The following is a 13,129-nucleotide window of genomic DNA, read 5'->3' on the forward strand; positions in this document are numbered from 1 at the left end:
GAGGCGAATACTCTTCCGAGAGGGCCGGCGATTGCAGCAAGTTGCGAGTGTCGCTAGTTTCGGCGAGTTGATTTGCACTACCTCGCTAATTGCACGCATAAGTGTGGGAAAAGATACGCCGGTGAAATGAATGACAGCATGTGGCGAGGGGCTCCTTTCTCGGTATATTTTTAGGTGCGCGTGTTTACGCTCCCTCGCGGGCCCCCCGCGTGGGCAGTCTGCACATTGCGAAGAAATTAATGTATACAGTTTAGGCCAAGGCCACGGAGTACGCGACGAAACCGCTTTGTGTTCTTTTGTTTCAACGATGTAATTTTCGCACGCTTAAGATATATCCAGAATATCACGCTAAAAAAGTGCTGCGAATACCGGAAAAAATGAATATTGCAGCCAACGCACTAGAAAAAAAGTAATTTTACGTCGTTTTTTGCCAACTTTCTCACCTCTATAATTTTTTTCTGCCTATCAAATTGATTCATAGCACACGTTCGTGTAAAGACACTTACCTTGCGGAGTTTTTTCAGTGTGAGTGAGGAAGCAGTACTTGCTCACTTATTACGGTAAAGCACTGTGTAACAAACATACCACGCTTTTTCACAAGAATGCCGAATTCAGGACGAAAATAAATGGGTCCGATGTGGTTAGCTATCGGTAACAGTTCGAGGTACAGCCTACAAGGCCTTCTTGACTGTGGAAGTAAACAGTGGTATGGGTTATGATCTGCGGAGGCGCGTTCTGCTCAGAGAGTGGTCGCGGAGTGGCGCAGAAACATAGAAATAAAGACAGGAAGTGATGCCTTCAACAATGTTCTCAGCATAGCAAAATACTCTCAGCACAAAATGATCTTGGCATTAGAGCCGTAGGATCTACAACGGATGTGGCCATCTGAGGGACGCACGACAGTGTCGAGGCGAGCTACGGGATGAAAGGGCAACACATTATGGTTGGTTTCTTTCATTGGGAAGAAAGAGCCTAGATGAGAGTTTTAGGGCATTCAGGGTAAGCTCTATTCTGAAATTTCGTTGTGAATAGTTTCCGTAGCCTAAAACAGTCAGAAAAGAATGATGAGTGATCTCTTGAGTTTGCAGCACTTAAAAAAATTCGCTACGACATCGAGAGAGAGAGAGAGAAATAGATGAAAGAAAAGACAGGGAGGTTAACCAGACGCGCGTGCGGTTTGCTACCCTGCAGTGGGGTAAGTGGGTAGAGGGATGAAAAGAGAGACAGAGGGGATAGAGAGAGCACAGTTGCGCGCACATTTGAAGGTTCGCACCAAGTCTACACATGGTCGCCAAGACCTGTCGACTTCAGGTACTTCAACAACTCTTTCGTCGCTTTCTGTGCCATCGACGCGTACGGCCATGGTCCAAGGATCTTCACTGCGGAAAATGTTCTAGAGTCCAGCTGCTTCAATACTGTCCGGTGAGCTTCACGCTAGATGTCGTACTGGGGACAGAGACATACGATATGTTCAATTGTTTCTATAGTTCCAATATGTGTCGTAAAGCAATTAACGAAGAACTTAAATAGTGAATTTTTGTTAATTAGTTCAATATGCGTTTTAATTTCTCGTGCTACTAATGTCCACCTCATCGAATAACGCAGCTCAGTGATAGGAATTATGTTACCTGCCACAGGCGCTTTTTAAAAATTTCATAAAGCTTATTTGTAACCACCCTGTATATATATATATATATATATATATATATATATATCATCAAACGGTCATCATAAGATATTGAGCAGTTGCGTTTGTAACCTTAGGAAAGCTGCCATTTCAAATACAATAGAGAAATATGCATCGTTTTTGAATAGATACCTTCTCGGTGGTCTAGAATGCAGATTAAAGGCAGCCACTTGATTCTTAGTGTAATCTGTCTAAAACTCTCGTCACTTGAAAACCTGTTTCGTGTTTTATGGTCGCAGCATATGTGAGATATTTGCTATTTCAATTATATTAGAAAAGTTTTGAAACTTGAAAGGTACCATATCTTTTTCCTTACAAAATTTCACTCGAGAAAACGCACTGAAAACAGGTTTTGGGTGAGCAATTTGGAAACTATTGCTTTACTAAGCCAAATTAACCAAATAAAGTTGTTTCCTCCTCCTCTACAGGTGTTGTTTTGCGAAAAAGAGCGAACTGAGAAATATCCACTTAAAAATTGCACATAATGATACCTCAGTTTATGGTGAATAGCGATTAATTAAATGCCCTTGCTACAAAGGTTAGAGCCCCTTCTTGAACGCGACGCGGCACGGTGGCCTTGGCTTCAAGTAGTCTTCTATATATCTTTCTCAGCTTTAATGATGACAAGCGCCCTTGTCTGTGCTCGGGAAATGCTTGTTTTAGTGATTTGCTGGATGTGTTTCCTCGTCTGGACGTTATAATACAGCTTCAACAACACCAGCTGTTCGAGCGCTTTCTTGATATGCCGCATGCATCCTCATTGATGTCTAGCACAGCGAAAGCTGCTGTTGTCTCCAGTGTTCTCAGGGACGCGAACTCCGTTTTCGGGTATGTCTGCAACGCTAACGCATTAAATGATTCATTTGAATTCTACACCTGCATCCTCGAATATCGTTCGAAGAGCACTGACTTACTAAGCTTGTTGCATATATGAACACTAGCTCTTTTGGCAATAGTTCTACTGAAGGCTGGACGATGGGTTCTTGACACCGACAGCTTGCCGACATCAACCAAGGCTTTGTGCCGATCGCACTCCGAGTATTCACAAATTGTAATAATTCACTAATCTGAGTTTCAGTATCGTTTCGCCAGTTAAATGAGGCTCGCCGTTATTGAATATGTCCTTTTTACTGAACGAAAAATTACACAATGTTAAAATACATCAGCCTTTTTGCGGCTGACATCAATTAAAATTTCCTGAGCACGACCAAATCATCAAACAGGGTGATCCACTATGGCGGATCAGGTTGATTTTTGAATACCTCTCTAAACGAAATGCATCCTCAATAAAATTGTATCTTGCCGAACATTCATCAATATCGGGATTATGAAGGTGCATGCGGGTCTTCCACTTACTGTTTATGCCCAGGAGCATTATTACATCGTTGTACGCCTTCTTTGTATAGTGAGATGATAGTGGTGTAATATATTTACTAGTATCTTACCGTGCATACGTTTTGCTGTCTTTAGTTTTCATTTCAACTGTATATACTTTTTGTATTCAATGTATTTATCTTGCACGCTATTAAGTTGTGCGAATAAAGGTTTTGTTACATTGATGTTTTTTTACTTGTTGCATTACGCTTCTTTTACGTTGATGGAACCATAGTTTTTTTCCTTATCCAGTGCCTTCCTGAAGGCCTGTAAGGTATTCATGAATACACATGTTTTCTTAAAATAAGAAAAATATACATGCCATAAGCAGACACGTGGATGAGAGACACACAGCCTTTTTTGTTTGGTGTAATTAACATTTCAGACATGCTGTTCATAATTATAATAATTCCTGCTTGGGCGGTAACTATATTATAGTAATAAACGAGTGGATAATTGTATAACTTATCATTTCACGCATTGCGAACAATTGCTCGCTCCATCCAGCTTTGCAACTGCGGTACTCAACCGGCAACGGCACGCAAACGCACGCAGCAGAACCCACGAATTTTCTTTAATCCCCAATAAAACATTTCATAAAGCTTCCTGCCCCTTAGCTGAAACATTCATTGTGTGTTTGTACTTTTAGTGGCACTTCAACTTGAATATTTGCCTTTTAACTGGCACACATATTCCGGCGAGTTAGGTTTGTTCGTTCGATAACAAAGCAAACACTGATACTAAGGTCTAAAATTCGATGAAAGGGGCTAGTTGGTGGCTATTCATACTTTTTTCCTGTCTCATGACGAACTCTTGCACAGACATACCACTTCTACATACCCTCGTGAATGTAGCGGGAGTATATATATACACAAAAATATAGCGCATTTTAGAATAAGTAGTCGCCAGCCCGCGCTTTGCCCCTCGTACACCTTCAGCCGTCATTTCATAATCAGGAAGGAATTACGCAGCCGTGCAAAATCCTGTTTTCCTCGCCTCATCCAAACAGCAGAAACAGTACCAGAGCACGCGAAAGCCATGTGCGAGCTTCGGAACCTGCACAAACAAGAGGGCGGAGTACGTGCCCTAGCGCATTTCGATGGCAATCAGCTATAGCCCGGCGAAGGGCTTGTTATTCTAAGGGAAGAGGCAAAAGTAATAGTGTGCGCACATGGCCGGGCAACTTGAAGGGGTTGACCAATGCGGAGTAAAATGTTTGCCGGACGACTGATGTAGGGTGCATGATGAAGTGAGCTGTAAAAAAAACTTATGGAATAAGTACATACTAGCAATACGACGCCCACAAGCCAGGGTTGTGAGGCTGGACTCTGCTTTTAACGATCATCTACTGACATTATATGAATATCATGAATGAATGAATCTTGTAGCATGATCTTGTACTGATTCTAGGCAGTTTCTTAGTATATATTTAGTTAGGACTCCAAATGGTAGAGGCATATTCCAGTTTAGAGCGTACTAGTGACTTTTAGGCAAGCAATTTTAGATTGGGTTGCCCGTGACGTAGGTGACGTTTTACAATACAAGGCCACACGTTGTCCCTCTGTACACCTTGGGCTTAATCCTTTCAGACTCTAAGGTGATTATGGCTTCCTTGGAAGGGTTCAAAGCACGCAATGCAAAGAGACACTTGGCGGGCTTCACACACAAGATTGTGCGTGTTTCCTGCTAAGTTTTTGAGCACCCTTGGTTCCTTTTGCGCCTAGTGGTGGTGCACGGTAGTGCCCTTTCTCGTTGAACTGAACCTCTGTTGGCACCGCTGTCATAATTGAGGAGTTCTTGCTACCTCTCTTGTGATATACTACACTGCGCCAGCACTTGCGAAAGCTCCTCACATTGATGAGCTGTCTGCACAGTATCACCCGAAACAACAGGTATGTCATGCCGTTTCAGTAGTAGTGCTTCATCAACCACTACGTTCAGCGTATTTGCAGGGAGCTGAAAACAATGACTCACTCTCATGCCAAGGCTGCCTACAATTGATCTAACTGCATCCCTGGAGTGCAAGAAAAAAATTTTGCACTTACCGGTCAACTTATTCGTGGCGCTTGAGCAAGGAAATTCACGCGCTTGAAGAACGAAGACAGCCGAAAAACATAAGAAAAAGCAAAACAACTCGAACTATTAGTGCCCGCTACCAATTGAAATAAAAATTTTAAATTATATTTGCTTTCTCTTCTAAGAGAAAGCGCTACCTGTTTCTGTGGGGCTAAGCAAATCCCGCTGCGCACATGGGGCATCTTTCGCTTGTGGTTGCAGGTGGGACATATACGAGGTCTGTTAGAAAACTATCCGACCTTATTTTTTTTTTTTTGCGAACACCTGATGGATATGAAAGAAGCGCGCTTGCATCAGCCGACCTTCAACCTTTGTGCGCATGCTCGAATTTTTTCCCTCCTGCCGATAGCGTAAGTCGCTGGGACGCAGCGTTTGAGTGAGGTAGTGCGCAGTGCTCTCGTCAGTTTTTTGATTGCAAGGAAAATGACGGAGCGATTGGAGGAGCACTACAGCATCATATTTTGCCAGAAACTGGGCGACAGCCAAGTGGAAACCATTCGGAAGATTCAGACGGTTTTCGGTGGCGGTGCTATGAGCAGCACACAGATTAAGGAGTGGTACAGCTGGTTTAAAGACGGCCGCACATCGGTGGAGAGCGAACCACGCTCCGGTCGGCCATCAACATGCCGAAATGACCAGGTCATTGCCGAAGTGAACGCTGTGGTGATGCGGGACCATTGTGTGACTTCTCCGAGAAATTGAGGAAGAGGTGTGCATCAGCACTTTTTCTGCACATTCCATTATGACCAAAGATTTGGCCATGAAGAGAGTTGCGGCGAAATTTGTGCCAAAGCTGCTCACGGGGGAGCAAAAGCAACTTCGTGTGGAAGTCTCACGGGACATGCTGAATTGCACAAACAGTGACTCCGACTTCCTGAACACCATAATCACTGGGGATGAGTCTTGGGTGTATGCGTACGACCCATAAACCAAATCCCAGTCGTCACAATAGAAGCATTCCACGTCACCAAGACCAAAGAAGGCCCGCCAAGTGCGCAGCAACGTCAAAGTGATGCTGACTGCTTTCTTTGACTCCCGCGGAGTGGTACACTACGAGTGAGCACCACAGGGTCTAACAATCACCAAAGAGTACTACAAGGATGTCCTCCGTCTCGTACGTGATGCTGTGCGGCGCAAGAAACCGGAGTTTTGGTCAATAGGAAATTGGCGCATCCATCACGACAATGCTCCTGCACATTCCTCGCACTTGATTCAGACTTTTGGCGAAAGACCAGACTCCTGTTGTTCAACAGGCTCCTTTACTCTCCTCATATGGCCTCCAGTGACTTCTGTCTGTTTCCCAAAATGAAGAGGCCATTGAAAGGAGTCCATTTCAGACAAGAGAGGACATTATCGCTGCAACGACATCTGAGCTAAACTCCATTCCGAAAGACGCCTTCTCGTAATGCTTCCAACAATGGCAGCACTGCTCGGAGAAGTGTGTGGAGTCCCAAGGAGACTACTTTGAGAGTGATTAGGTTTCCAATGCTCCAGTTATGCCAATTTTTTTCTTCGGCCAAAGGTCGGATACTTTTCTAACAGACCTCGTATGTCCCAGTGACCAACAAATGGTTAATTAGACGAAGCAGCATCAAAGTAGAAGTGTGTATATTGTACTGACACGGCCAAAAATGCTTTTAAAGATATGCAGAACCACGACGCCGCAACTTACACGACGCCGTGACTCGCACGACCAATTTTTAAATTTCATTAGTGGTCTGCATAGTGGTATGATTAAGGCAGTCTACCGAAGAAGCGTTAAGAAATAACCGATTCGAGTGACAAAGCAAACACTACGACAAGGGTCACTCGATCACGCCTGTTCGCGAACGAACACTAAGGCGACTTGAAGAGTTGTCTGCGCGGAACTAACTGTATGGCTTCTCTCTCGAGTTGCGCTTCTCTCCTTTAGTTAGTTAAACATTCTGCTAATTTGTGGATTGCAGTTTGACTTCGGCATCTTCGTAATTGTGAAATTCTGCAACGCGAACGGATTTCTACCAATCGTTTAAGTCGATCGGTACCGAAGCGTAATTGCAGCATTGATCTAATTGCAATGAGCACGCGATGTCAATGTCGCATCGAGGGGCACCGAATGAGGGGCGCTTTTTTTGATTTTTTTTTGTTGTGAAAGCGTGCATCAACGCAATGGAAGCTGATGCAGCAGTTGTCACAGCCATGATGAGCACACCGATTTGTGCGGGATGCGCCGTGTTGAGCGCATTAACTGGCATGAGCGCATTAACTTGCTACTTTAACCACTTTGTTGTACTGTTGTACTGTTTTATGTTGTACAGGGATGCAGACTTTCTTTATAACCAGTGCAAGATTCATAGCAAATGCGGCATTAATTAAGCTGCGCAACAATTTTGTCACAGAAGGCGGAACGCCAGCGAAACATGCTCAAAATCCTCGAGCAAGTACCCAAATACCCTGTTTTACTGAGTGCCCGTTCCGCGTTGTTTGGCAGTGTGCGCTTCTTAGAAGTGAAAAGAGACGTTCTGCGCATTTTCTACAGAAATGTTACATTGGAGGGCAATGTATGATCATTTCACTGCAGTCAGTGTGTTTCATTATCATAAAATTGGGCCAAATGGTTCACAGTGACACGCCACCTCGGACATTTCAATGCGTGCCGCCGACCGCATGTCCAGTCTATGATGATGAAGATTTATTGACATCCCCTTTGGAACGGGGCGGTGACAAATAGTCAACTAGCCGGCTTGAGTTACTCAGGTATGCCATACATGCTTCTCATTCTAGTATTTTTGTATATATCTCTTTAATCTTTTTTTCTCTTCCTGGAACCTTTTCTGTCCACCTTGTACCGCTACCTATCCGTGTAACGCAACCGGTCGTATCGATCTCTTCCCTGCTTCTTTTCCACCTATACTCTAAACGTCTCTTGCTTACTTCGACTGCTGAGCGGTCGATGCTTCCGTCCACTTTAAATCCAAGCGCTTCTGGAAGGTGCACGTTACCTACGGGCCTCCCTGGGTGAATCCCTTCGCATGGCATTAGGATGTGCTGGGTGGTCACCGGATTTTTGCTGCAGCATACACATGCCTCATTTAGTTGCGAATATTTTCTCCTGTATGTTTTTGTTGTTAGGCAACCGGTTCGAGCCTAAAATTGCCCTTTGTGTTATCGTACAAATTTTCCCTTCTAATTTCTTTCTTGTTACTCTTGTAAATCTCTATGGTTCTTTTTCCTTTTGCTTTCATTCTTTGCATCCAATTAACTGTCTATGTTTCTCTCACTTTCTTTCTGGTGACTCCTGGTTATCTGTTTAAAGCTTCAATTATCCTGAACTTGGTTACCAACTTTCTTGACATGTTCCTCCATTCTGTGTTCACGCTTTTCAGGTGGAGATACTTGCGCACTTTTCCCGCCCATTTATTTTCATCCATGTACCTGAGTCTTTCTTCAAAACTAATTTTGTTCTCTGCTTCTCTGACTTCAAAAGACGCCCAACCTATGTCACCTTGCACTTCCTCCTTTGTGGTTTTACCGTGGGCTCCCAAAGCCAACCGGCCTACCGATCTTTGGTTAACTTCCAACCCCGACAAGATACACGATTTTAAGCACAGAATGGCATTTTCGAACGTTAGCGCTGACACCATTACTCGTTGCAGATTCCTCGCCCCACCACATATTTATTGTGCCGCCAAAGCGCTCTCTATATATGTTTAGTTATTGCTGCATTCCGCTTCCACTTCATTGTCATAATATCTTGGTGCGTGCTTGAGTCCAGCGTGTTCAAACGGATCGTTCCCTCCCCGTGTTCGTGGTCGAGGCTTGCCCCGTCGTGCTAGAGCACTGCTGTACAAGTTAAGGGTTGGATCTGTGTAGCTGCACGAACGCCTATACCGACAAGGACGTGTGGAAAGCCCGTCGTGTACGTTTTGTGACTCCTGCGAGACTCTTGAACATTTCGTTGTAGAGCATCCAGCATTCATTGAGCAGCGCGCACTGATAATTAAGGAATATAGACTTAATGGACTGCAATGTGCGACCCTTGACGATTACCTGCTTCCAAGGGGGTGTACTGTTCGACGTGACTTGCCCATCGAGCCCAACTAACATTTTTGATGTATACTGCCTTGACCTCGCGTTTATCATACATTATTGTGTTTTTGTTTTGTTCTGTCTGTCTCTCCCTCATTTCTTTATGTCCTCTTTTCTTTCCTTCTATTTTCATTTCCTGTATTCCCTCCTCCTGAAAGAGTAGGCAGGCGTTGTGCCCCTCTCGGTGGCAGTTGTCAGCCTGCTCCGTCAATATTTCCTTCGTGTCTTTGTGTGTATATGTGTGCAAACCAAATAATAATAATAATAATAATAATAATAATAATAATAATAATAATAATAATAATAATAATAATATAATTTATGTAAACGCTGAGGTACTTATATTACTTGACTGTGGGTATGACTTTTTGAATTGGCGCCACGTAATTACTCGTCTCTTCATTCAAGATCAAATTTCCCGATTTCTGAGTGAAACAACTTTATTCAGACCAGCGGATTGAGGCCTGGGCCTAGGCCGCGCCAGGGGCGGTAGAGAGACCCTGTCTCCCGGCTGCCTCTCGAGCTCGCTGGATGGCCCATGGTTGATCTTGCAGATCTGAGCTGATCAGCGCGGCTTTCCACCGCGCCCCAAGCTGTTCTGGGGAGACTGAATTTTTATCTTGTACATGTGCGCAATCCCATAGAGTGTGTTCTAGGGTGGCGTGTTCTGTCCTACATAATTTGCACAAGTCATCTGGGTTCGGGGTAGATGCGATGTAGATGCACCGGGTTGGGGAAGGTTCTAGTTTGAAGTCGCCTCCAGTCAACCGCCTGAGATCTGTCTAATTTGGAGCTAGGAGGTGGGAATATGCACCTCGACTTTTGGTAGAAGCGGGTGACGTCGCAGAATCTGAACATTCTGTCCTTCTCCTTCCAGGTCTCCCCTCCCGTTCCTTCGGGGGAAACTTCTTCGCGAGCGCGGTAAATGAGACCTCGCGCGACGCGGTGGGCTTCCTCGTTGAGGTTGGGAGCGAAGGACTCACAGGAGGTGTGGGCTGGGAACCAAATGATGTATCTGTTTTCGAATTCCTCTGATGATATTAACTGTGCTTTCCCGTGGAGTATGTTAGCGGCCTCCGGAGATATTCTTCCTCGTGCATAGTTTCTGATGGCTGACTGCGAGTCGCTTCTCTGTGCTAAACTTAAGGTCCCGTCGCCATAACACGGCGACGAGGCTGCCACCTGTTGCTCGATCTCGCGGCGAATAATAAAGGATTTCGTACGTCTCGGCTGAATTCCTATCTGCCATGTGTATTGTGACCGCCTCTTAGCGAAAACCCCTACAACAAAATACCCTGCACAATGAAGGAATATAGGCTTCCCCGAGGGCTGATTTTTTGCTCCACAATAAACGCACGTAACGGCGGCGCCACTTCCATTCGTAGCCGCCACGACGCGGCGGTGCTATAGACAGCCGTCATGTGCGTAGACGGTGCACATAAATACAAGAAGCGGCAGCGCGTGTGAGGGTCCGAACACCGAAGTAGCTCTGGAAGGCACCTCCATCCTTGTAACCGGCGTGGTGATCTTCCCGAAAACGACGACATCAATGCTGTCATCAAGGATGGGATGGAGGCAAAGATCGACGAAGGCAGCAGTGGTAATAAACAGGGTGCCGAATAACCAAGAATTTTAACAAAGCTTTACATTGCGTAACATGCTGGTTTCGTCGCTGAGCATGCATGCCGCGAACTTCGCTGCCATACCGGTAGGCTGCGGTCGCGCATTCCGTCGAATGAAGCGCGCAGAAGATTATAAGCGACTTAATTGAGCGCTTCAAATAATGCTAAATAAAGGTTTTCGTTGGCCGAACGTGCTTAGCCTGCTCTATATCAAGCGGTAGAGTGGTGAAAGAAGCCCGCGAATACACGCAAAAGTGCCGCGCGAATGGCTGCTCCAGGCACTTTGCGTGTGTTCGTGGGCTTCTTTCACGCTCGGAAAAACACTTTTATGTAGCACGTATTGAGTAACAGAAAGCCGTATTGGGAGTTTTTCATGTTGCTCTACAATTTTCCCATTGACACATTTCTTCTAACTATAATATTACAGAAGTTGACTAATTAAGTAAAGCTATTTATGTAATTAGGCAGAATGCTAAAATTATTCAGAATACTCCAAGCGACGGCAAACAACATTACCTTGGTTCGTTCTAGCTGCGTGGCATTCGCATATCTTTAAATCTTGGTGCGTGATGGTTGGGACACCCTATAGGAAAACTGCTCCGTGACGACATAAGCATGATTTCACCTTTATACGTGCATTTACAACATCAGCGTGCCATATTGTGCTCTGAAAAAGTGCTATGAAAAAATATTTGCTTTCCCTTTCTGATTGACATTGTGCTAATTGGTTTCTTGTGTGTTTTATATATAATTATTTTAAGTCGGTTTCATATTGTGCTTGTATATATATGAAACTTTTTTCATATTCATATTACTCTGTTGGACCTAAGCTGTTCCTACTTACAAAGTTGTACAATGATTCTTGTATTTAATCGCACGTATGTTTGTAATGTATGCTATGTATGCGTAATCCATGCCATTGATACGTGTGTATACTATATTTTATGATATGCTACCTTACCGTTGAGCAATGTATGGATGACAGGGCCTTAGTCAGGCAGACTATGTTCTGCCTTTAGCCTTGCCATCCAAGACTTTCACTGCGTGTGAATCAATGCTGAATAAATAAAATAAATAAATATCACATGTGAATGCGCCATGAGTTTCCTTAGACTGCACCAACGGCCAATATGACAATATGACGACGCGCCGCTGGATTCGAAAACGACTTTCAGCTTGCAGGACACGCAAGCCCAGTATCGTTTAGACGACCCAGCCGGCGTGTACGAAATGCGTACAGCGTGGATACCATTCGTCAGCGGTGGGTCTTAAACAGGGACTCAGCTTGGGAAACTCTGGCTTAAGCCGATGCCCATGGCGCGTGGGATCTGCATATTTTTAATGCGATGCATTCCTTGGCTCATCCTAGGCACTAAGCAAGGTTGCGAGATTCCTGTCTCGCAACGTTTTGGCCCTCATTAACGTGTCCGATGGTGGGATCGAACCTCGGCCCACCAGAACAATGCCCGTACCATAATGAGCGTCGTGCTCATGCCGATGCTCATACCCGTAATTTTTTGCGGCAAAACTGTTACGCGGAGTTCTACAACGGTTTTTGTGCAGCGGCGTGCGATGGCGTGGTCGATATGAAATGTAAATGCGAATCAACCTGTGTCGTACGTCCTGAACTTGCTCTGAAAGGTAATGATCAGTGATTATAAAACAAATGTCACCTTGCGTATATCTCACTGAAATAGAAAACAACCTATATACGCATTTTTTTAACCGGTAATTTTTTATTCTCACGTCGCGTTATACTTGCTCCACCTTTGAGGTAAGCTAGGCGTTTCTGCGGCTGCAACGGTGAAAGCGACCGCGCGCTGCTGCACGGGAGCCGTCACTGCCGTCGCTGAGACTAAAAATAGCTCGCAACGACAATGCCGTAGCAGCTGCTTCCTGCGTTCGAGCGAGGCCGTCAGCCATGTAAACAGACCCCTATGATACTTCAGAATGGTGTGTGGGACTTCGCTTATACAGCTCCGCTATCTTTGATGTATCAGTTGTCAGATTGGCGTGCATCTGAGAAGGGATGTTTTCTTTATTACTCGTTCCTTAACATGTTGCAAACATCAGTGACAAGCACTTGTTACCTTAGAACGAAGTTACGAAGCAGAGTACAGGAAGTTAGTCACCTCCTGGCTGGCCTTGTCATTTTAACCTTTCAGGGGGTCTAACTTGGGTAGCCCGTCTGATCGCACGGATACCTATCGTGCCAACGCGAGCTAGCGCCTTCAGTAGTAGGACGGCTGCGGTACGTCGCATAGCACCAGCGATGAAGAGCTGTGCACGTGCCAGTGGCCGT

This window comes from Dermacentor silvarum, chromosome 1, assembly GCF_013339745.2.
Source record: "Dermacentor silvarum isolate Dsil-2018 chromosome 1, BIME_Dsil_1.4, whole genome shotgun sequence".
Taxonomy (NCBI): domain Eukaryota; kingdom Metazoa; phylum Arthropoda; class Arachnida; order Ixodida; family Ixodidae; genus Dermacentor; species Dermacentor silvarum.